The 25,375-nt window shown below is 42.1% G+C and overlaps 1 long non-coding RNA gene across 1 annotated transcript; it reads right to left on the bottom strand.

Annotated features, from left to right (window-relative positions):
* Nucleotides 1-2,437: 2,437 nt before the first annotated feature.
* Nucleotides 2,438-25,037, bottom strand: LOC125703094 (uncharacterized). The gene is made up of 3 exons (XR_007380766.1): nucleotides 24,959-25,037; nucleotides 14,421-14,544; nucleotides 2,438-2,579 (listed from the first exon to the last, which is right to left on the bottom strand). It is a non-coding gene; the product is annotated as an uncharacterized LOC125703094 (long non-coding RNA).
* Nucleotides 25,038-25,375: the final 338 nt, after the last annotated feature.

Genomic DNA, 25,375 nt, shown 5'->3' with positions numbered 1-25,375 from the left:
GGTGAAGAAATGCACTCAAACTCACATTCTAACAATAAATAGTGGGTGGGAGTTTACAACAGAGCTTGTAGATCTCTACGTGCTATCTAGCTCTTCCATCTCTACTTCTAGATAGAAAAGCAAAACTATGATAGTTTTAAAAAACATTCTCAGAGTATTAGAAAATGAAGATTCACTCCTAGATTAACATTCTTTCCAATTTCCACTGTAATTTCTATTTTGTTTTCTGCTATAGTATTTAAGCAGCCACAGTGAGAATCAAGTTCTGCCTTCTACCTTCAGTTCCTGAGAAGGCAAAATAAGCAGAATGTATTGGTCTTCTGCTGGGAAGGCTGATCCCAGATCAATGACCAACAACCTCAGTAGTTGGTAAGACAACATGGCCTAAAACTGTACCAGATATGGGCAGAAAAAAAACAAAGAAACAGAAACCGCGTCCTAAACATGACTTTTAAATTGATCTCTTCCTTGGTGTTGCAATACAAATGCCCCAAAGATTCTCAAATACACATAAGAGAAGCAGCAGCACAAATTTATGATCCCACTTGCACCCTATCTAGGTGCACAGAGCTCAGGGAGCTGTTACAAAGCTTACCGTACTGCCAATACTTCTAGACAGAAACTCTCTTCAGTTCTTTCCTACTGGGAAAACCAACCAACCTCACAACTTTGGAGTAACTAATAGATCTTTTAAGCCCTGCATGTACCTGAACACACAGTACTGTATACAGCAGCAACACTTATGCAATAGTTACACCTCCTACTGCAAAGTGCCTGAGATCAAGGAAACTGCCATGCCATGGTCAGCACCCAAAAGCAGAAAGCTGTGCTCAGGCAGGTCATTGTGGTACTCTCATTATCATTCATAAGACTGTGCTGAGATGGCCACCATTCAATTTGAAGGCAGAATAGGAAAAAAAAATTGTAACTGGCAACAGAAGTTAAAAGTAGCTCCTTTAAAGAAACCAGTCTTCCATAGAACAAAAACAAGTGAGAAATAGCGAGGCTTATACTACAAGCTCGTATAAGCAGAGATTTTTTTCCATATAGATCTGAACATAAAAAGGGCCAACCACATGCCATAGATCCTGTGTGTGAGCTGCAAACAATAACAGTAGTACTAATAACAATTATTTTTTTAAAGAAAAGCAAATTGGCAGACAGGATTCCCAGTGGATGAAAACAGTCTGACAATTTACAATGAACACATGTTTGAAGTCAGCTTCAAGTAATATGCTAACAAGAATTATGTGCGTCTGTTTCATGCTCCCTGAGAATAATGCCATCAAAACTGAATTAAAATGCTTCAAAACAACAGAGTCTGAACACGTCTTGGACTAATTAAAATTAACCACGTTCCTGAGGTCACAAGCTTACCCCTTTGGACATCAGCAAATTCTAGTTGAGGTCACTCATCAAGCAAAATAATGAATATCTGTGTTCAAAAGGCATGCACAATACATTTATTTAATTAATGTATTATTGGATTGAAGGAGATTTATGGAGTCATTTCAATTCTGGAAGACCACAAGAGCACTCTTCAGTCATACCACTGTGGAGTCTTAACAGCATGCAGTAAAGTAAATCAGGTCAGCAGCAGACCTTCGAAGCTTCGACAAATTATTAATTAGTTTACAGTATTGTTCAATAGGAAAACAACTTATTTCTACTAAATAGAATAATTTTTTTTTTTTTAAATTCAAATAAGCAAAGGAAATCGTAGATCTGTTTTGCATATGTATTACTGAGGCTGTGGCATTGTCAAGTTCCTTACATCTAACTTACATGTTAGATACTCTTATCCTAGTTGAAATGAAAAACAGAGGCAGAAAAATCGTAACTGGTCACCAAATAAATATTCAAGATAATGCAACTATTCAGAAGCCTTTGTCTTGTGTTTTTTTCTCCTATATAATAACAAAATGGGAGAACTAAGATTCCCTATGAGGACAGGCTGAGGGAGCTGGGCTTGTTCAGCCTGGAGAAAAGAAGACTGCAGGGTGACCTCATTGCAGCCTTTCAATACCTAAAGGGAGCCTACAAACAGGAGGGGAATTGACTCTTGGAAAGTGTTGATATGTGTAGGACGAGGGGAAATGGTTTTAAGTTGAGGAAGGGGAGATTTAGGTTGGACATCAGGGGGAAGTTCTTTACCCAGAGAGTGGTGAGGTGCTGGAACAGCTGCACAGAGAGGCTATGGCTGCCCTGTCCCTGGAGGTGTTCAAGGCCAGGTTGGATGCGGCCCTGGGCAGCCTGGTTTAGCATTAAATGTGGAGGTTGGTGGCCCTGTGTGTGGCAGGGGGTTGGAGATTCATGATCCTTGAGGTCCCTTCCAGCCCTGGTCATTCTGTGATATGACACAAAATAATCACATTTTTCAGCTCACACTACACAGAACCCCAGATCAACGTAATGATAACAGATTAAGAACCTGGATCTGCCAGTGATGCTGCCTTAGCACACAGGAGGTGGTGGGAAAGCTGGCCAAGGTGTGCAGTTATCATCAACATACCCTGCATCAGTGGCTCTGCTTCTCACTGCAATTGGATCCCCATCAGGTGGAGCCTCTGTGGGTATCACTGCAATATAAATAAATATTTAGGTGAGAAACTGATGGTTTTGAAGCCCGCTATTTCCCTTGCAAGCTATATGCTAAGGCACCCCCCTTGGGATCTGTTCCTGTCTGAACACCAATTTACTCACCAAGTTCCAACTGTTCCACATGATTATCAGTACTTTTTTTTTTTTTTTTTTAACATATTGGCACTAACAAACTGTGAAACCTACTAAATGAAAATAATCTCCTTATGTCTTAAAGCGTGGGGGGTGGGGGAACAACTCATTTCACCAGGCACTGATCTGATTACTCTGTGAATAAAGCTAATCAGTGTAATTACACTGTTTAGAAGCACATGCTATGGACCCACAGATGAACAAAGAATACTTCTGTAGATGCCAGCTGCATTCCAGATTTGCTAAACTAGAGTTTTCTGTCTTTTTCTTTATTATATTGGTTTCAAATTATTCTTTCAAGTTCCAATCACGTGCAAAGAATTGGAGGAAGTTTCCTACCATTTGCTTTCCAGGCAGAGCATTTAGTGAAAAGCTAACAGTTTTTCAAGATGAAGCACAGTAATTTCATGCATTGTGATGCTACGTCAGGAAAGGTCTGAATTTAGAAATCTTGAGTCCCACTCAATTGCCCTGAGAAGCATATCAGCATTTTACTGTACTGCTACAACGTGGACATCACCTCCACCATCATCTCTGTATTTTAGCATTAATAAGTTTGCCAAAGCACCCTAACTACAGAAACATCACTCAAGCTTAATAAAGAAAAGCAGCCCCCTAGGTGTCCAAATCCTTGACTAATTGACATGAAATAGGTGAGGATGCCATTCTGCCCATTGTATGAAGAGCCTTTCAAGAGAGAAATGGAGGAATCGATGCGATAGTCTTTTCCCTTTCACACCCTGCAGCAGGCAGAATTTGATCTTCTACTTCCCAGAACTATGATCTGGGAATTCCAGCCTTGCCTTTATCCAGTTAATCCAGCTCTGAGTTGAAATATCAATGACATTTTCTCACATATTGGTTTTCAACCCGGAGCTGCTGAACCTCTTGGAGGATTCTGGCTGGGTGTGCTGCCCTCCACAAATGCATTTGATGCTCATGTATAGCCTCTTGGCTGCTTGTTTGCACAGCCATCTGTCAGGATGGCATACTGCCTGCTTACGAGGTGGTGTGCCAGTTTTACTAGTGCAGGGATGCCAAGAATAGGTGGTTTTAAATGCAAAGCCAGCACCCCTCTTCTTACCACCACTCCTTCACTATCTCAGTGGAGGCAGAAATAGCCACTCAGGAGGCTGTAAGTCCACCCAGAGTCCTCACTGAGATCATTAACAAAGCTTTAAAACAAAACAAAAGTACCAGGAGATGAAGAACTACAAAATAACCCACTCATCAATAGCCTGGAAGCATAGCAGCTGAAAACATGCATATGGGTTTCTCTGCAGAAAGTGCTATAAACCCTGGAGTGAACCCTCTCATTTGAAAAATGAAAATGCCTCAATGCTATTAAAAATGTAAAGAAAATTACAGCCACTCCAGCTCTGACACAGCACCCATATAGAAAGAGGTTTAACACATTCAATTTACACACAGTTGAGATTAATTTGTTACAACTTGCATTGTTTTCTGTTTTCTTATCTCTTCAATTTAAAGCTTGCCTCCATCGTGATGTTTTACTGCTGGAGTGTGATTAATGGAGATGTGAACATGACTCACTCCACAGTAGCTTCATTTTTGTACAAGCTAAGACCTAGCATTTGTTCTCCAAGGTCTTAACTTTTGAGCCCATCAGAGGCTTTACCTGCTTCCCTCATCCTGATACAAAGCAATGAACATCTGCCGGCAAGACTGAGGACATCAGCCTACCTCATGTCTCTAAGGAGCCTCTTGGCCAGGCACATGGTGAGAAGCTGCACACACTCCCAGGACTCTCCCAGTAGCAGGAGCCAATTCCACCCAGCAGCAGAGTGGAGGAGTTCCCATGGGATGGGGAAGGGCCTCGCAAGTCGCTTTGTGCTCATGTTTAAGAAATCAGCCAGGAAAAGAGCAGGCTTTAGGAGGGGTAGCGGGAAGGTTCGCCCTCGCACCAAGTTCCATGCCAGTGCTCTAGCTGCAGCAACAAGGCACAGAGCTGTATTTGCTGCCCTCCTGCCTCACCTCAGAGCCATCTGATGGGCTCCACACTGCTGGCACGGGCAGAGCATGTATTAAAAATTAGCCCCAAGGCTAATAGCAACAGCACAGGGCAGATCAATCACACAACATTAAAAAACAACGTTGATGGAGTTCCAGCACACACACATGGGGTTCCGAGGAGGAGGTGAGATCCAGCCAGTGCACATAAACACAACTGACTTTTGGCAGAGAAGAGACTTTTGTAAACACAAGTGATTTTCTCCAGTTCTGAGGCACACAAAGGTGCCAATTTTGAAACACATCTGAGCACTGAGTACAAAACAAATGCTTTCCAGCCTTGAGCTAGGAGTTCTATTTGGATAAAGTCCATTTGAAGAAGAGAAAAAAAAACACAACTAAACACCTCATGCTTACTATTTCAGACCCCAAGAGATCCATGTTCTCTGCTCCTTCTTACATTGTCTTTGTTCCTCTCCCTCCAGACCTCCCTTCCACTCTTCCCATTCTCAACTCCTGCCCAATTCTCAGGTCAGGTAATGCCACCATTCCCAAACACACCTACATTTGCCAAGTCACCTAAGCACCTCCCCATCTGCCCACCAGAAAGAAATTATTTGAGCCCACAAAGCCAGAAACACCAGCTAGCCTAAACTCACTGAACTCCACAAGACTCTAGGAAGTTTTACCCCCCAAAACAGTGCTAATTACCAACAGCAGATCCCATCTTGCTCTGACAAGAGGCTGGCACTTAAATAAGGATTTCATGTTAAATCCCATCATACATTTGCATTATTAAGCAAATTAGCAAAGCATATGCAAAAGGCAAATTTCTTGTTTGTTCTGTGCAGCAGTTGCTATTATTTATGGCTGCATTTCAGCTCTCTGCTACATAGAGCATTATGAACTACACCACTCCGTTTCAATGGAAAGACACTTCCTCTCATAATTTATTTGTGAAAGATGCATGCATAAAGGCATTCTTCACAGCTCTTGTAGCTGTAGCCATTAAAAACCATTTGAAGTCTTCCCACAATTGTTTGTACTTTTGGGCAGCAGGCCAAGCGCACTAACTCACATTAGCCAATTTTAACACCCTCACATACCCATAGTGTCACCTAGAGCCTCCCCTTCATGCAGCCAGCTTTAGGCTCTCCAAACAACCTCTTGCTAGGGACAGAAAGGGATGCATGTGTTCCCTCATCAGACAGATAAGCTCTCCTTTAGCAGAGGTCCCACAAGGTACCATGGCAGATCTCTCCACCACTTCTGGCTGGCACAGGAGAGCAGACAGGAAGGGAATTCTCTTGAAGTGCTCCACGTTCTATAGCTAACCAGGTCTATTAACAGGGGGTTCACCTCAGGGATGCTCATCTAATCCACAGCCAACAGTGGACCCAAAATTGGGCCCTTGAGCCCTATGTTAAGGATGCACACAGTGGGAATTCCTGTCCTTTCAGCTCTGCTCCCAGTTCTTTGATGGGATGAACAGACCTGACTTGGATCAATCTCTGTCAAGAAAGTCATGGGGAGAAGGAGTAAATTCTCTTGCAGTGTTGCCTGCTCAGGAAGAGGCCAAAACAACCTCCAAGCCAAGATGCAATTCTCACTCAGTGGATGAGTTGCTCAATTTGTGCATAGTTTCCTGAAATATCTGTATTTATCTCCCATCTGAGAACTCGCTGCACATTAAGCCAAATTCCCTCCATTCTTGCTATCTCTACACTATAATTACATTACAGATTTCATAAGCTAAAGCTGCAAGAAGCAACAATCCGGCTCTCTTTGAATGGGAGCAGATTACACTTGCTCAAAATTCTATAGAATTGTTTATGTTTGCATGATTTGCAAACCGCCATGGGGAACGAGGATTACTGTAACCAGCATGTTTGTTTGGTTTGCAAAGTGCTTGTTTTTCCATCATGCAGCAGAGAACATCTGTACTCATCATGCCTTAGCACACCAAGCCTCCAAGATGGATAATTACAGCAGAGACATGAGATAAGGCTTGTTGGAATATCTCAGCTGATGCACTCATTTGCAAGCACAAGATCAGTGTCCTGCAGCTCCCTTGTGGAAGATTCTACCCATAGGCAAAATAAACCCATGGTACCAACACCTTCTCACTCAGCTATCAGATTTTGGTCCCCCATACCTTTAACACCTTTGTTCTTACACATCTTAGAAATAATGATGTGCACCTTCCTGGATATAAGTGACAATATGAAATACAACAAAACCACAAATCTTCCATCTACCATTAGCGGAGCAAACCAGATGAAATCTCCATTACTGAGCTCCTACCTTGTATTCTGTTCATATCTTACTGCCATGACTTGGATTTTACAGTCCTTTTCTCCTTTTGTTATGAAGAGTAGAAGCCTAGTAATAATAAAGATTAACATATAACACAGAGAGCGTTCCTTCTAAGAAGTGTCTCCAAGGCCTACATTTTCAGGCAGACACCTCATTCTTTCCCATAGAGAACATGAAAACTTTGCTTAAATATATCCAATCAATTCAAGTTCCTGGGAGTTTTAAATGATGTCAAGCTTGGCCCAGCATCTGCACAAGAAAGTAGAATTTTAGTGGCTATAATTACAAATAACTTCGTTGAAACAAATGTACGTATCTGGAAAAAAAAAAAAATGACTGTATTTTAGGAAATAGCAGCTCAGAGGCAACATTAATCAACTATTGCTGATGCTTACTGATAGTCAGAAATGCCATAGAACAGCTTCCTAAGCTTTCTACCAAAAATGTGGCCCCAAACTGATTTTGCATATAAAAATAGCAGCACTGAAAAAACACCCAAGGATCCATTATACAAGGAGAAATTAATTTTCTGAAGAGAAATTAAAGTGACCATTAGGATTAAAGGTAGAGTCAAAGCATAACTACTTTAACTACACCCTGATATTACCAAAAGATGCACGTTGTTCATTTATAGATGACTACTAAAGCTATTTTCAGGGCAAAAGCAAGCCATGTAATTTGTATCTTGAACCTTTAACTCCCAGCTTCAGGGCTGCTATAAGCAAGACAATAGATATGTATGTATCCAGCAGCATCCCTGAAATTAAAGATATTCATTTTCCTCTGTTCAACTCACTTCAAAACCCACTTCTCCAATCCATCAAATGTCCAAATCCAAACGTTATTCAGAACAGAAATGAACAAATCCTTCACTCCTATTCTGACATACAGGCAACTCTGCCATAAAATTAGAACTTCTTGTTTGTGTAGCAGTCACTAGTTCCCAAATTAAAGTATGGCAAGAAGGAGGTGATTCTTTACTTGATAGCACAAACTGTGGGGATGTGGGGTGGAAAAATCAGTAACAAAATGCTGCAAGGTGAGCTGGGAAAGGAAGGAAAGTTGGCTGGCAGAGTTGTTTGCACTGCCTTCTTGGTGAAACAAAATGCTAAAAACAGCCAGTGTTAAAATTAACAAAATAAATGTCGTGTTCTAGCTTATGATCCAAAACACACCTCACCTAAATCAATGGAACATTCAAGCTAGGAACAAGTTTCAATTGTCTTATTCTCTCAGGTAAAACAATTCAAGGAAGTCAGCACAATTTTTTCCTTATTTTGCTCTAAGCTTATAGGATTTTGGAAGATAGATGGTCTTTATTCTGTCACTGCTGTGGTTTCCTAGCTGCGTGAATAACCTTCCTGACATTACCTCCACTTTAAATATATCTAACTGGCTCTGTTCCCAAAATCGAGATCAAGAAGTCGCTGAGAATTCTGAATTAACACCTCACATCAGATGGAAATGAATTTGGAGACCTGCCTCACAGAAAAACAACTTACTGCACACATCACCTTTTGAAGTTTGAATATTATTTATATGGATGAAGTAGAAAAACGTATCCAAGTACAAGTCATTGAGCATCTTAAACAAAACCTGTGCTTCCTCCATGGCTTCTCCCCAGTTCCACACCAGCTTAGTCTCTTATTTTAACCAAACCAGTTTCCAAACCAATTTTTTCCATGTTTGCTATATGTCAACATAATATATTCTACAGCTAAGTGACAGCAGCTCCCTCAAAGGAGAGCCTCATCTATCATTAGGACTCTTACCCCCTTGAATCACACTGAGCAGAATAAATCATTCAGCCTTTCTCACTTTACGGAGCTCCCTGCTGGGAAAATATTCTCTCCTGCATGAATACTCAGGAAGCTGGCAGGAACATGGCCCAGAGTTTGCACATCTACAGGTTCCCACGGCCAGTTGTTCTGGGGATCCAAGTGAATCACAGAATCACCCGGGTTGGAAGGGACCCCAAGGATCATGTAGTTCCAACCCCCCTGCCTAGCAGGGCCACCAAACATCCACATTCAGATCAGGTTGCCCAGGACCCCGTCCAACCTGGCCTTAAACACGTCCAAGGACGGGGCATCCACAACCTCCCTGGGCAGCCCGTTCCAGGGCCTAACCACTCTCCTAGTAAAGAACTTCCCCCTAACATCCAACCTAAATCTTCCCTCCTTCAACTTGGATCCATTTCCCCTAGTCCTGCTGTTGTCAGCCCTTTTGAAGAGTTTACTCCCCTCCTGGGTGTAGGTTCCCTTCAGGTATTGATAGGCTGCAATGAGGAAGTCAGCGTCACCGTAAGAAGTTCTCAATGAAATCAGGCTATGGTCCCACAAAGTCACTCCCTATTGCTTCACATACAGCCCCCTTGTTTAAATTCCTCATTTCTGTATTCCAGGCTTCTTCCTTCGTGGACAGGAATCTGCTCTGGGTAGAACATGGTTTTAACTCTCCTAAAGCAGAGGATCTCATTCCCATGTATCTGGACAGATTTCTTTACAAGTCAAAATACCAGAAGATATTGAACATTCATGACAAAAAGTTATTACACTGCATTCAGCCTCACCCACATAAAAGGACAGGCCAGCACGTAAAGGGCTGAAACATCTTCTAATCATGAATCAAAGATGACAGCTATTGCAGTGATCTCCTAACACATTTTTAGGGCTTCTGTTCTCAGGCTACACAAGTTGTGAAGGCATAGATGAATTAAAACAATAAAGGCTTTTAATCCAGTTGAACAAATGCCAAATCCCCATAATCCCCACAGACTCTTTCTATCTAGCATTTCACATTTTAAAAATTGAAATTTAAGACGAAACAAAAATGTTAAGCATTCCTGTTCCATGAGAAGAATCATTCTCCTGACTTTCAATCCCTGTCTGTTAGAGAAAAATGAGTTTATTCTTATATTCCAAAGGATAGGCACACAGTATTCTGTGAACAGACTCTAAGCTTGCACATAAGCATATTTCCCCAGCACCAAGCACTGTCAAGTAGTCCGCATCCCTCAACAGGGCTTTTTACCTCAGTTTCCGTGATGGGGGGGGGGGGGGAACCAATAAGACTTTTCACTTCATCTATCTGTAGTTGTCCCAGTGTCTCAGACCTGATCCAAATGAAGCAGGGGTGGAGAAATCCTGAACAGAATCTTTTGGCAGGAGCAAAACTTGCTGCCATTGTATGAATGGGTGATGGTCAAGAACCATCTCACAGCTGCACGTGCCCTGAGCCTGCTTGGATGCTGCTGGCACCTGGAAATATTGGACAAGCACACTGTAATAGAAGATACTCTTGACTGGCAAATTTATCCTCAGCTTCTCCAGTAAAACTGTGTCTGAAACACATAGGCACAGGAGGAGGCATTAGAACTGGCCACAGGTTAATTCTATGGTGACTTTTGTTCCATTTCAACATGTACAACAGTATAGATCAAAACTGAGTTCCAGGAAAGCACAGCCCTAGATTGTTGGCTGCAGTGCCTGAAATCTCATGATAGGATACACAGCATGGCCTCAAGTTGCATCAGGGGAGGCTTAAACTGGAAATCAGGAAGAATTCCTTCACAGAAGGGGTGGTCAGGCTGCCCATGGAGGTGGTGGAATCTCCACCTCTGGAGGTATTCAAGACATTGGATGTGGCACTTAGGGACACAGTTTAGAGTTAGATTTGTAACGTTGAGGGGATGGTTGGACACAATCTTAAAAGTCTTTTCCAGCTTCTTTTGTACTCTCATTGCTACTAAGACTAGTGGCTTCTCATAACATAAGCTTCACATCATCAAGAAAGCAGTATCTTGACAGACATTCATGCTGGGGAAGGCCAGATGGTCTTTAGAACCCAGGTACCAGGCAGCATATCTCTAGTTCAGTGGTCATCTTAAATATAGCTTGAAAGATTACATTTTCATTAGGAATCTAGGATAATCTAGCAAAAGCTTTAGAAAAAGACTATACATAGGAAGAGCAGCCCAAGAGCTTGATCTCTTCTCCTTGCTTCTGTGTGGCAGCTGAAATGGGGACTACATCTACAAAGTGAACCAAGTTATTTAAATGTTACAAGGGAAAACAGAAAGTGCTGCAGAAGACCAAAAGAACAAGGTGGCAATGGAGACCTCTCACATTCAAAGTTATGCCCACGTGTGTCACAGAAAGCCTGGCAGTTGCTAAGAATCTAGTTGCTAGGAGGATATACACTTAACCCCTTCTCCAATGCAAATTTTGCAGCCCTAAGAAAAGAAATGTTTTCCAGTCTTCTCTACTCAAATGACAGAAGTCATTTTTGTTGTTGCATTGATACTCAACTGAAAACATAAGCGTGCTGGATGTTTCCACATAGCTCAGGAAATATCAAATAGAAACTTCTTCTAATCTTAGTGAACTGGTACAAGTGCTCAGTTGTGTGTTTTCCCATCAGAATAAAAGTTGTTTCTCAACTCCAGCTTCCATTAGTTGTACTCACTGAAAGCAATGGTTCCTATCATCTTAACATCAGGATAAAGCTGAGATACTCCACATACACAAATACACACGGACTACAAAGAAGCCACACTTACCACCAGCACGTGGTATAGCAAGGAAATAATGAATGGCACATCAAAGACAGATCCCCAGCTGTAGAAGATGCTCTTTTTTAATTCATCACCCTATTCAACTGCTGCTTTACTTCACTACAGCTCATATTCAATACAAAGCAATCACAAGCGTTTTGCTGGACTAAATATGGAATAATTTGTAGCAATTTGATCCAGAAGACAACAACAAAAGCTTTAATATCGCCTCTTCTGTTATTAGAAAGCACTTCTATTACAAAAACAAAGTTTTTTGACTTTCAGAAATTCACCATTTGGTCCTAATGTGCTTTGATGGAAAATAGCTTTAGAGGTTTCAAAAAGCCCAAAATAGAGAAACATCTGCTAAAATTTAGATGCAGCTGTTTAGGGGAAAAAGTCCAGTGCTAGAAAAGCCAGTACTCCCTCTGTAATCAATAACAACTCTATTAAAAACATCAGGGAACAGCGTGAAGTACTTGCCCAGGTTCATTTTTTTAAAAGCACTGACATCTTTAGGTCATCAAAACTTGGAGAGACTTTGTAAATTAGTGTCACACAGGTGTTTCGGCCAGAGTCCAACCAAGCCACAGTTGGCTGCTTTTCCAAAGCAATCAGAATTGGTGCAGTCTTAAGAAGAAAAAGCCCCAAAGCACGTTATCCTGCTTCATTTTTGGTAAAGAAGACCCGCTGTATTTCCTGCTTAGAAGTGACTGCACTTCAGTGATAAAAACAACTTGATATCAAGTCTGTTATCAGCTTTGGGCTCTAAGAACTCTACAAAGCTTTGTCCACAGTCTTATTTAACAGTCTAGTCCAATAGGATGAGTGGGAATGCAGCAGGAAAGGTTCAGGTTGGATATTAGGAAAAAAATTCTGAGAGTGGTCAGGTACTGCAATGGGCTGCCTGGGGATGGGGTTGCATCACCATTCCTGGAGGCATTTAAGAAATGCTTAGATGTGGTACTGAGGGACACAGTGAGCAGCATTGGATGGCTGGAGTAGATGACCTTGGAGGTCTTTCCCAACCTTGGTGATTCTACGATTGTGGGAAATGGCATCACTACTTTTATACTAGGGGAAAGATTCATGATATTTACCTAAAAGAATAACACACACAGCACTGAAGGGAGAACAGACTATTAGCAACCTTTAGCCATTGAGTGGAGGAATAACTCCTTCTGAGTTGCTGACTGTGAACTGATCTGAAAAGGCCAGACAGACCAGTTTTTCAAAAACACTATCAATCACTAAAGCTGTACAGAGCATCACAAATACTATTTGAATAAGAAAGCTGCGTCTGCTACTGTACTGCATAACATTCAGATGAACACAACAGTGAAAATACAGATGACTCAAGCAGCTAATGCCTGTGAATTTAATGAGAATACATAACTCACCTTATCTTTGTCATATTGGTGAACAGAGTTATGTGGTCTATTTAAGAAAAGGCATTATACTCTTCACCAATTACCCAAATCAGAGCAGCTGGAGCAAGTGTATGATCTACAGTCTGTCAAGTTTCAAACACTGTAGCCTCCACACATCTCATATGGGTTGTACAGCTCCAAACAGTGAACCTCATTGTAATAATGATAATAATGCAGTAGAGCTGTGTTTTAGAAAGCAAGACAAAGCCCGAGTAGTCTTATGAAGAATGAAAAGGAAGGAGTCAAAATACAATCTACAACCATAGCGTTGGTATGGAAGACACTTGATCTGCTGCTAAACACTGACCTGAACTATTAAGTGTTTTGGAAGCAAGCATGTACTCCTTACTCGTCTTTAGTAAAATATTTGTGCTTCCCATCCAATCTCCTCAAAGTAGCTGTTTCACTATTAAAGTGCAAGAGCCCCTAACTGAACTCTGAAACACACTCCCTACAGCACAGAAGACAGAAAACCAAGAACCCCCATGCTCCCAGCTGTAACAGAACTTACTAGTGCAGTGTTTCTTCAGACCACAAGCAGTTCCTTTAACCAAAATAAAATTTTCTAAAAGATATTTAGTTGAGCTGTACAGACTTCAATACCTTTGCACTGTCACTTGTTCGTACCTTTCCTAGGACTTCCTCTAGAACAGGGGTTTCCTCACCTCAAGCACTACACCTACAGCCCAGAGATGTTACAGAACTAGTTTCACAACAGGCCTGCCCCAGAAGAACCATTTCCCTTCTACTGCAAAAGATTTGTGAGCAGGAAACTCAGATAAATGAACAGAGCAGCTTCTGTATGAGAAGTGATTTAAGCAGACAAGGATTCCTGAGGAGCAAAGGACATAATGAAAAGGGAAAGTGAGAAGGAGTCTGAAATCATAGGAGCATGAAATGGAATGGTGGCCCACGTATTCCATACTGAACCAGGGAGACTTTAAGGAAGGCTCTGAGCCACAGATGGTTTGAAAGCAATGATTCTGAAGTCTCTACACACTTGCCCTACTCCTATACTCATCCCAGTACCAACCACTGACCCATGTGCAACACTGCACAAGCTCAACAGACCTTTCTTCTCTCCTGGTACATTCCCATGCTGACGATTCCCCTTCGGGGAAAACTCAGAAGAATGGAGAGAGCTGGAGACATCCAAGAGAAAATAGGCTTTGTTGGCTTTTCAGACTAACAGCGAGGGACTGTGGCAACAATTTTATTTGTATTTTTTAATTATTTGGGTCAAAAGAAAACAGCTTGTCACAGTCAGCCTTACTGCTGCACAATGTGCATCTCTGAGCACAAACACTACCCAGAATATCCAAGTGACTTTTAAAAGACTTTTATGGATATTCCACTCTCAAAGGATGCCGGGCGAGATCAATGGACGCCAACTGAGATCATTATGTATGACTTACCTTGCCCATTTCCTTCCCTTTCTGCCTTTGAGGCTCTTTTAGTGCACTGAATGTCTTTCTGGGGAATTTCATTTAATATCTTGGCAGCATACTCAATTCCTCCTGTCAGATCCTTGAGGCAGTCCTATAAATAAAGGGCAGAATGCTTTATTACTAGAGTCAGCAAAAGAATTGTGCACAATGATGTCCTTACTCATACCACAACGTTATTAAAATGTGCATACAGTTTCTGTGGTTCAGAGGCAAAGGGAGTCAAGCAATTGCAACTTAACGGCTTCAGTTCCCTCTTCTCCTGGATGTGTGTCACACTTTGTATTTTGAGCTCTGCTCCACATAAGCTGCCATCTCAGTGTCCTTTACTTGAGTTCACTCACTCGGGCTCACATCCCACTGTTCTTGCACAGACCTTCACATACACACAGAGTCTCTCTAAACTGATACATAATAAGTGCCAGAGGCTTCCAATTGCAAACTGCGTGCTTCAAGCTTTAGCAAAGGGCTGCCTGCTAAGACTGATAGTCCAAGCTCAGCATGATCCAGTTTGAGCTCAGGGCTGCAAGGCAGCCTCTGTATTTCCAGCAGCACCCAACATGCAAGGGACCCGGAAGCAGCCACACAGAGTCCCCATTCCACACCTACCAAAAATGCTACAGCCTGTTGCTGAAGGAGAGTGTCCTCGTAAAGTAAATTTAAATAGGAAGCAGGTCATTGCTGAAAGTATTCATTTAAAACTAGCCTACTTCAAAAGACTTCAAAGTACTTTCTAGTGTTACAGAACAATCCATCCAGGAATGACTTACAAACACATTGCAGCCAGACTTGTGATTTGATCATGATGCTCATCTTATTCGTGTGCTCTGTACCCGTGGGTTTACATGATCACATAAATTTTAGGGTTTTTTGTTTTGTTTTTTAGAAATGTGAAGAAAGCTCTGAAGTAGGACCAAACCCTACCACTTCAACATTTGGGAATTGCAGTCCTACAAACACTAGCATCAAAAACGTCACTGGCTTTGAAGTGAGCAAAGAGAGAGAAGGAGAGGGGACTTGCTCCACTTCAATGAAATTTTATGATGTTAATCCTTGCTAGAAGGGAATGTGCTGACTGTCAATTTCAGTTCATTCTATGGCAGAGAAAAGTACATTTCACCTAAAGTGCATCCTTCTAGAACAGGAAGCAACTCCACCAGCTTTCCTCTTTGTGATACCCACCAAAGAATGAATTATCACCAAATGAACAAAGACAGCCTGCAAGCACCTCTTCCCTTCTCTCACATTCTTGCTGCAGTTGCAAGAAAGATGCTGGAAGCTACTGTCACCCTTATGCCTGCCCTCTTCACTTCACCTCATCTTCAAAACAGATAAAGTCAAATCTTACAACTGAACTTTATGGGAGAAAGACAACATTCAACTGACAGTGAATCTACACACCACCAACCCAGAACATCTTGATATCTGAACGCTGATTTAGGGAAACTTATCTGCTGGGCTCGATCCTTGGAATGAGAGGCGGACTGGAGGGGGGATGCTTGCAAGTGCTGCCTGTTCAGCTTCTGCTCACAGGGACTCTTAACCACAGAGCAGATGGGAGAAGTTATAAGTGTTCCTGCTACAAAGTCTGCCAGCAGCATAAGAGAGATACTGTAAAAGATGGACCTTCCAGAAGACCTACAAAATACCTTCTACAAGATGAAGCTCTCAGGCACTACGGGAGCAGTACTTAGAAGGCAAACAAATGAGTCCATCTAACATAGTACCCTCCTGGATTTTAGTGATACTGTTCTCCTTAGCAGAGACAACTCAGTCCTGTACAAAATAAGGCCATGGAAGACATAATAGGAGTACTGCTATGACCTTCCCTCTGGCCCACCTCCAGCCCTACAGTAACCAGCCATCACTTACTGTGAATGCTCAAAGTTTTATTTTGCAGCTGCAGAGTTTCTCTTTCTAAATCTTACACTAAACCAGGCTGCCCCACCTCTTAAAACACTTGCACAGGCCAGAACAAAGGTTTCAAATAGCAAAATTATTGTTGGCCTAGCAATAGCTAGAGTCATAGTGACACAAATCAGCATCAGTCTACCAGGCCTTATTCACTATTTACTCAATAAGACTCAATAAAACTCATTCTGTTCACATTAGTCATCAGCTTTCTCAATATGCACCATAACATCCAACTTCTGAAGTTACAATAGCAGGTTTCCATGAGGGCTTCAGTTTTAATATAATTTAATTTATAGTTACACAGTTCAAGTAAAGTTCCCTTATGCACACAGATAGCTTTTAATCACGCACTCAATGAGGAACACAAGCACTATGACCAGCAACACAATTTCATCTACACCAAGGCCAGAATCAAAAGAATTTGTGATTACTGCAGTCATACAAACAGCAGCTGCCATCCATTAACGCACATCAAGATGTGGGAAAATAAAGAGTGTCACTACACATGGCTCCTAATTATTACAAGCCACACAGTAAACTAACAAAAAGTGACATCGTTATTTGAACTGCATCCAGATTAGTTTCATGTCTCTTATGTAGAGCTGCAGCAAAAAGGGAATGGACTGTATATTTCAGAACAGAAAGATCTTTTGACTTGACATGTGCTGATGGCACATGGAAACTCTGGTTTCTATTTACCTATAGAACAACAATAAAACAAACAGTGAAGTCTCAAGGAAAGAAAGAAGGTTTGGGAAATTAGTTCAACTTCATCTGAAATAAAAAGTAACTAAACTACATATCAAAGAACTCTAACAGTCAGTTAGCAACTGACAAACGCAGGCACTAAACATGAAAAATGTTATGTCACAGAGTTCTGATATTTTTTTTTCCCTTATACATAACAATTCTCATTCATGTGTAAGTTGTGCATGCAAAGCGATATACAAATTATTTCACAGTCAAGAACTAAGATAGCAGTGGGATGCTTTTAGACGTGAAGTAAAAACAGAAAGCCATTTAAAACCCCATGTATGTCATCTTAAACACCTGCTTGGAACAGGTATCAATGTCAGACTTAGGGCTGGAATGTCACTGCTGCTGGCAGGGCGCTACTGTGAGGACACTCATGTATGCAGGGGTCCCACTGACACCATCAGGTGGTGTTTATGCATGATCAAAGCCTAGATGTCAAGGCAAAGCAGAAGGAGCCAGCAGGGAATACACCACAGAGGAAAGGGGTAAGGAGAGAAAGATGAAGTACACAAACACCAACAACCAAAACCTCCCTCCCTGTTTTTCAAAGGGGAAGTTATACAAAATCAGATTTTACTGTAAACAGGGATGATCCTGACACAGAATTAACATTTAGTTCATATAAACACTTAAGCTTAAAATTAAAACATGTTCCCACCACATTTCCATTTAGAATCTACCAAGAAAGAAATCTCAACCCCTGTATCTATACTGAGTTTTGCTCTAACCTGCAAAAACACAGGCCCTCTCTGCTTGACAAAGCCAATGGAAAATATACATTAAAGCAACTCCCACTTTTAAATTGTGCTGACCTGCACATTACCTTTTGTTTCAGAATCTGGACATGCCTTTGATTTGAACCACAGAACAGCTTTACACAGAAAAGGAACTTATTTTAAAAAGACCAGATATCTCAGAACTGCTCTCAGAAAGCATTGGAGTCCTTTCCCAGAGGCTCATTCTTCCACTGTACAAAGAAGCTAAACCCACAGTGCAGAAATGCTCTCTGCTTTCTGGACAGATGCATCAATGTGCAAAGCAGCTCTGCTGCTGGGCATCAGACTGCATTTCAGGATATCTGCATTCCAACTTCTTCCCCCCCAGACTCATTCCACCCCAAGGGAGCTACAGTAAATTACTTCATTTCTTCTGGACTACGCTGCCCATAAGTAGATAAAAACATCTCCTTGGTTCCCCTCTGCGCTGATTGGTATTTCCGGGTATGCAGGTTTTTAAACTTCATTTGCACAGTGCTCTGGGATTCTGCTGCTGCTCGATTCCCATTGATGTGCACCAATAACAAAGTATGGAGAAAGCTCTACCAGCTAAAAGAAAACTCCAGGGCACATCCAGGCTCAGCCTTTCAATGAAGCAGGCACTGTTGAATCCAGGTGCAGCAGCAGACAGCCAGGATGTAGGGATGCAGCATAGAACTGCTGTGATGACAGGCAAGTCTGCGGGCACAGCTTTTCTCTCTGAATTTGTAGCATGTAGAACAAAGGAAGCAGGGTGCTAGAGAGGTTACAGAGCTGCTTAATCAGAAAAGATGTCCTACTAGTTTACCGTAAACATTAAACATACTTTTCACTGATGGAGCAGAGAACACTTCAGTATTTCCATGGAAATTCAAGCCATGAAGTTACTCCAAACACTTCACTGAGGTGGAATGCAGCAATACATTAATTTGAGTGCTTTCCCCTACTGAGGAAAAGGACAGCATCCTTCTGGAATGAGACAAACACTGACAAACCTAAGAGGCAGGAGTAGGTTCAATAGAGAGTGCAAGCTTATTGGGATCAAAGCAGACAAAGCACTATCAGCCATTAAACCTGGCCAGAGAACAATTGCCTGAATTATGTGTGCAAAAGCAGTGCTATCCTGGGAGACTTCCCACCTCCCCCTTTGCTAAAATTCACAAGAGTCCTCATTAAAGACATGAGGGTGCATTAAATGAAGGCAGAACTTAGAACTAATTCTAAATACGCACTGGTTTAACAGAGCCTTGTAATCTGCTCAGGTGCATTACATTTGTGATTTCCTTAATGTTTCTTTAATGATCTTGGAAGGTAATTCTCCATCGCACTGCAAACCAGTTTTGTTCAGACACATTCAAGTTTCCCCACAGCGGAGCAAGCAAGTTATCAAGAGAACTAATTAGCTTGACCTTCTGTTTGCCCAGTAATGAGAAATGCATCAAACAGGTTTCTCTTTTCATGTCTGAGCCTGTCAATTAAAGCACAGGCTTTCTACTCGTTGATTGTCCCCAGGAATATTTACCTTAGGCACGGCCAATATAAGCAATGCCCTCTCCACTCACCTCCTCACACTACCTCAGTATTTTCTTCAGCGGAGGGAAGCAGCTATGCACAAAAATCCCTCTGCAAAAATCATAGGAAACTATTCTGATTTCAGTGCTCCTTAAGCAAATTAAGAGCTACAAACTCAGACACAAAGGCACCCTATGGACAAGAGCCACTTTCAATGTCACAATGACAGAAGAACTCACCATGGAAGATCTTTCTGGAGAGGAAATGAGGTGCTGTCTGCCTTTTCTTTTCTCCCTACTTTGAGGTAACCCAGAAGTCACATGTGAAATCCCAGCCATTTCTGCAAGACCTCTATATTACCGCAGGAAAGACTTAAAACCTAACATAAAACCATAAGCTTTCCATTCCACAACCTCAGAGCTGTACATTCACGACATCTTCAGGATATCTGCAAAATCTTGTAACACAACATTCCCTAGCAGTTTCTCTGCCATTCTTTCCTCTGAAATAAGGCTGAGCTGGGATGCTGTATGCCCTCTTAACAAGAGCCCTGCTGATTACAGCACGTGGCCAGGATACAGGATGTCTAATTTCAGTTGCACAGAATCACAGAATTGTAGGGGTTGGAAGGGACCTCCACAGATTGAGTCCAATCCCCCTGCCAAAGCAGGTTCCCTGCACCAGGTCGCACAGGTAGGTGTCCAGGCAGGTTTCCTCCTTTGCTTGAGGGAGATTCAATGCCACACTTCCCACCAGTCACCACTCTGAGCCCTACAGTTGCTATCAGCCCCGGGCAAAAGATGCTGCAGATTTGAATGAGGATGCAGGTGGGTAGAGGAAATGAATTTTGAGTTTTCCATATGAAGGAAACCACCCTAAATGCAGAGCCTCACACAAAACAACATGGGTACCTTTCCATTCCTCACTTTTGTCCCCACCATGGCTTTGAGCTGATTTCACACTGATGAAGCATGCATTAACATGCTTAAGCCATACCCCATAACATGCATCCCTTGGAGACACAAAGGCTGCAAGCAGCTTAGCAGAGGACTCACGAAACAGGGCCAGGAGGCCGTTCTCACACAGCACCAAATGTTGGCAGAGCTCTAGGGCCTTGTGGCAACTCCTGGATGAAAATAAATGCTCACAGCACAGCAGTGCTGACTTTGAGAATTGCACTTTTAGGCTTATATACCTGAACCCAGTCTGCAACCCAGCAGCAGCACCGTGGAGATTTTGGGGACTGCCCCTCCTGTGATACTCTACAGACCTAGAAGACCAAAGCCTAACATCCTAAGTGCCAACTTCAATTCTATTTTATTTCACAGAACTAGCATGCTCTGAGAGACCTGCAACACATTATTTCCTGGGAGAAAAAAAAAAGTTGATCTTAAATTGCTTTAGTTTCCAGCACCTTCAGTCAGTGCTCTCAACTGAGACGATGTTATTTACTCTGTAGTAAGAATACACTGAACCTTGGACAACAATATTAGGCATCACTTTGTTCAGCCTGATGAAGTATGAGCTGCCCTATGGATAAAGCACTACCTGGGAACACAGACGGTCTTAATTCTGCCTTTGAACATGCTGTGACACCTCAGGGAGGCCAGCAGCTTCCCCTTCCCCTGACTATTTCCACAGCTGATAAGTGGAGATAAATATCTCTTTACATGCATCTAGAACTACAAAATAGTAAATACTGGGGGGGTAATCAGCTCCTCCTACTAAATAATGCTTCCTTAAAACATTGACAAAAAGCACCCAATCTGAGAATTTTAAAACAAGCCCAGGGAATGCCCAGCTAAGTCTTGTCTCCTCTGCCACAGCTTTATATAACCACCATGAAATCTGCTGATCCAAATCCCCCATTCATCTGATTTTCACAATCAGTGCAGACTCCATTGCTCACTCCCTTGGGCATCCAGGAGCTGGTGCTGACTGCTCCAGGTCCACAGCAGAGCATTCTGACCTCAGAAACAGCCTCAACACCTTGCTTGCCCATATCAAGAGATGACAAGCCTTTAAACATACAGAAGAAATGAGTCACTAGATTGGGGAAACACCACAAAGTAATGCTCTGATTTTATAACAGAACACCGTAAAAATGCATTTGAAACACGTTGCAAGGGCATCGGTCAACAAAAAATAGCCTTCTCTCACTGTCATCACCCACATCATCTCATAAGAACAGACAACCAGGATGATAGGTCAGTGTGCTGGTGGCTGACATTTTGGTCAGCAACTGTATTATGCAATGGTATACAGCAAAGGGAAGTTCTCCTTCCTCATTACACATCCATTTTAAACCAGAAACTACTTTACAGTATTTATATAATGCAGGAAGGAAACAGGATTGAAACTGGAAGCAACTTTAAGATTGTAATAGCTGTAATGTTAGCTGCATAATCGAATGGCAAAACTAACTCATTTATTACATGAGTATTTCTTTTTCAGTGCTATAAATTAAGAATATATTTTTTGCAGTTCTTCCTTGCCAGGAACAATTCTTTTATTCATGAACCTGCTTATTTTAAGGGCTGAGCCTTTAAAGCCCATTAGGAAACATCATCAACACATTCTGTTTTCTTTAATGCAAGGAAAGAAACATTAAGCAAGCTGCTGCTCTCATTTTTCAAAATAAAGCCATTCTTCTCTCCCACAGTTATATGGCAGCACCTAAAACACTGTTTTCAGCAGTTATTTCTGATTTACATGGCTGTGGAAGTACAGTCACAAACCCATAGCATACGTAAAAACGTCCACAGCGTCCCCTCATGTTGCTGTGTCAGCATCCATCTAACCAAGGACAGTGCAGGAATTTAAAGTGCTGTTATGCTGCAATGGGAAAAAGCCTTGCTTCCTTGGCTAAGGATTATTATTCATGTTGCCACAGTGCCCAGAGAGCAAGACCCTACGCGCTAGTTGCTCTATGTATCTCAAGACAGAACATGCTCTGAATATTTACTACCTGAACAACAAAACAAGAGCTAGGAAGCTGCAAGAGAACCCTCCAGCACTGCTTGCTCAGAGTCTCCCAGAGCACCTTTGGCAGGCAGAAGTGCAGCTCAAGACCACGTACCATACTTCTCCTCCACTTGGACTCTTTGACCAGGACAGTGCTTGCTCACTTACACTTGATTTCACCCCTCTGAATTACAACACATACATGAGGTTTTAGCATACCGTGCTGTTATTCCTCTTACATACATAGGAGGAAGTGGCCTTTTGGAGAACATGCATCAAAACACTTAGCAGCTATTTCCTCTCTTCTTAGCAACAAACTTTTGGCAAAAAAAAAAAAAAAAGACCTCCTTCTACATCTGCAGCAGTGAAAAAATGAAATTTCTACTTGAACCAATCCTTAGCAGCACTAGCTGAACAGAGATGGGAGATACAGTAATTCATACAGTAATTCATGTCTGTCCATTTCAGGTCACGAGGAACAGGTCTTATTCCACTATTGCCGCAAGAAGCTCAACAGAAGGATGTGCCATACATCCCGAGGAGGACACATGCAGAAACGTTTGTGGGAAAGTTCCAGCCTAGTCACTAATGCTTCTTCCTATTTCTGTGCCCAACTCAGGCAAAGAACATTTCTTCATCATCTCCTGCCTGATTTATGTTTTCATACACATACAACAAAACCCATGCTACTCTTTTGTAATCAGACACTGGGCAGCCACCTGGCAGGCTGTTTGTGCTCCAACAACTCAGCAGGTGCCTGTATAACTGAGGTACAGAAATCACTGCAGTGCTGCACGGGGTGACAAACTGCAGTAAGTATCTTACAGGGAAGCAGTCTGTTTAATTATATCTAGGATATAAAACCCTACATGCAATTCAAAACAACAATACCTAGTGGCAGAAGAGAAAAACAGATGGGAGATGGTCTCCTTTGGTATTTTCCAGATTTGTTTCCTACCTTATTTTGCCTAGGATGTAATGTTGTAAGCAATGATTTTTTTTTTTTTTCCTTAGCATGGGTGTTTACATCCACACTTCAGAGATGAAGACAAGTGCTGACCAAGCCTGTTGTACCTATATACAAATAGGAAGCATGCTGAACACAAGGTGTCACAAAGCTACTGTTTAAGCAGCTCGGTATCTGCATTTAGGTACTTAACAGCCAAGCAAGCACAACTACAAGGAAAATAAACTGCAAACATCCAGTTGAGGTACAATACTTGCCAAAACAATTGTCCAATAGGCCAGAACAGATCTCCTAATTGGAAAAGCCATGCTGGAGTGTTATTGAGACACCTAACTCTATAGAAAAGCCCCCAGACTAAGTTACAGTGAGGGAAACAGAGCTGCATCTCACCAGGTGCTCAATGACTGCAGCATTCCTGCTGAAGTGTTTCCCTCATTATCTAGGTCACATATTAGCTGGACCCTTTCAACCATGCATTTCTACCTATGACACACAGATCCAGCGAGACAACCGAGTCCAATGTATTAATACAGCTGTTCAGATCACTTCATAGCCTTGAACAACATGGATGCCAACACTCATTTCCATCCCACGGTAGAGTTAATCCCCCAGGCAGATAAGCAATCACAGAGAAAACCCCAAAACTTTTAAGGATGAAAAACAGTGACACTTGAGGGCATCTGATCTATCCTTGCCAGGCTCCAACAGGCATATCACCTTCCTGTGACTGGCACTGAAATGAAGCCTGCAGGCTGCAAAGCAACACTGACACCTGGTCCTCCTCCACAGCAGATGAGGGCATACGCACTACAAACTTGGCTGGCAAGCTTAGCAACCACCTGGAGCCACTACAGGCAGGAATAACTTGAATAACCTCTCTGCAGTGGCTTTGAGCAGCTATTTGTGATACTGGAAGTGACAGTGAAATTGGTGAAGTCAATAACAGATACCTTTCCTTGAGACAAGGGGAACTAAACAAGCTTTAGAGTGACCACAGCACTACACTTCAGCATGCACTGTCTAAACATAGAAAGTTACAGCAAAGTTTGAACGACTGTGACATTAAAAAAAATATATGTCTACATGGCAGGGAAGTATTAATTTCCTCTTTTCTTTCTGCTTAAAGAAGATGATAGAAGACCAGTTTAATCTTTGAACTGCAACCAGCCAACTCTGAATCCTGGTATCCGGTCACAGGTTCTACATAGTCAAGCAGAAAGATTTTCTAGTTCCAGCATCCAGAAAAAGCAGAGGATTCACGTTAGATATGAACCAGATCCATTCTCAGTGAGTCTCACAAAAGCATGAAAAAGCAGAAATAACATGGAAGGATTCCCAAGATGCATCTGGCAGAATCTGGCATGGCCCAGAAAGAGAGAAACTGCTGTCCTAGGAGAAAAATTAGCAAGCATGTTATCTGCTTGGTATCCCCAAAGCAAGATAAAGTCCTCAAGATACAAAATACCCACATTCCATAAATACCTTACAACCACTTCCCCTGCCTTAACAGAAAGGGTCATCTGTTCTGTTATATGAAGAAGCAAAATTGCTTTTGACAGGTTCTTGGCAATACCAGATAGAGAATTCACAAGTAGTGTATGACACAACAGTCCCACACAGAAAGAAAAAGCCAAACTCACCCAACTGGTGAAGAGGCTCCTTGGCCACACAGCATCCCCTCTTGGGAAGCACCTTCAGTCCAAGGGATGCTCTCCCTTCAGTGGCTGCCCTTATAGGAGCTCTACCCTGGGTCCACCCCTTCTGGTCTGGTAGGGAGCACAGCTGCAAACAATTTGCCTGTGCTCCCTGGGCAGCCACAGCCCTTCACCAGGTGCTCAATCACCAGTTCAAGCCCTGACCTAACACTTCCTCCACATCATTATAGCCCAGAGTTTTATTAGCTTTCCACAATATGGCCCATAAGTAACTAGATTTAAAGTTAACTAAAAGAAAATAAACTTTTCAGTAGCTACCAATGGAAAATGCAAGGAGAACATATGCTCTGATTGCTGGCAGAAATTCAAATAAACCAGTTACAGTAGTTAACTACCTTCCAG

This window comes from Lagopus muta, chromosome 20 (assembly GCF_023343835.1).
Source record: "Lagopus muta isolate bLagMut1 chromosome 20, bLagMut1 primary, whole genome shotgun sequence".
Classification (NCBI taxonomy): domain Eukaryota; kingdom Metazoa; phylum Chordata; class Aves; order Galliformes; family Phasianidae; genus Lagopus; species Lagopus muta.
Note: the sequence above shows the minus strand (reverse complement) of the source record. Positions and strands in the feature narration are given on the sequence as shown.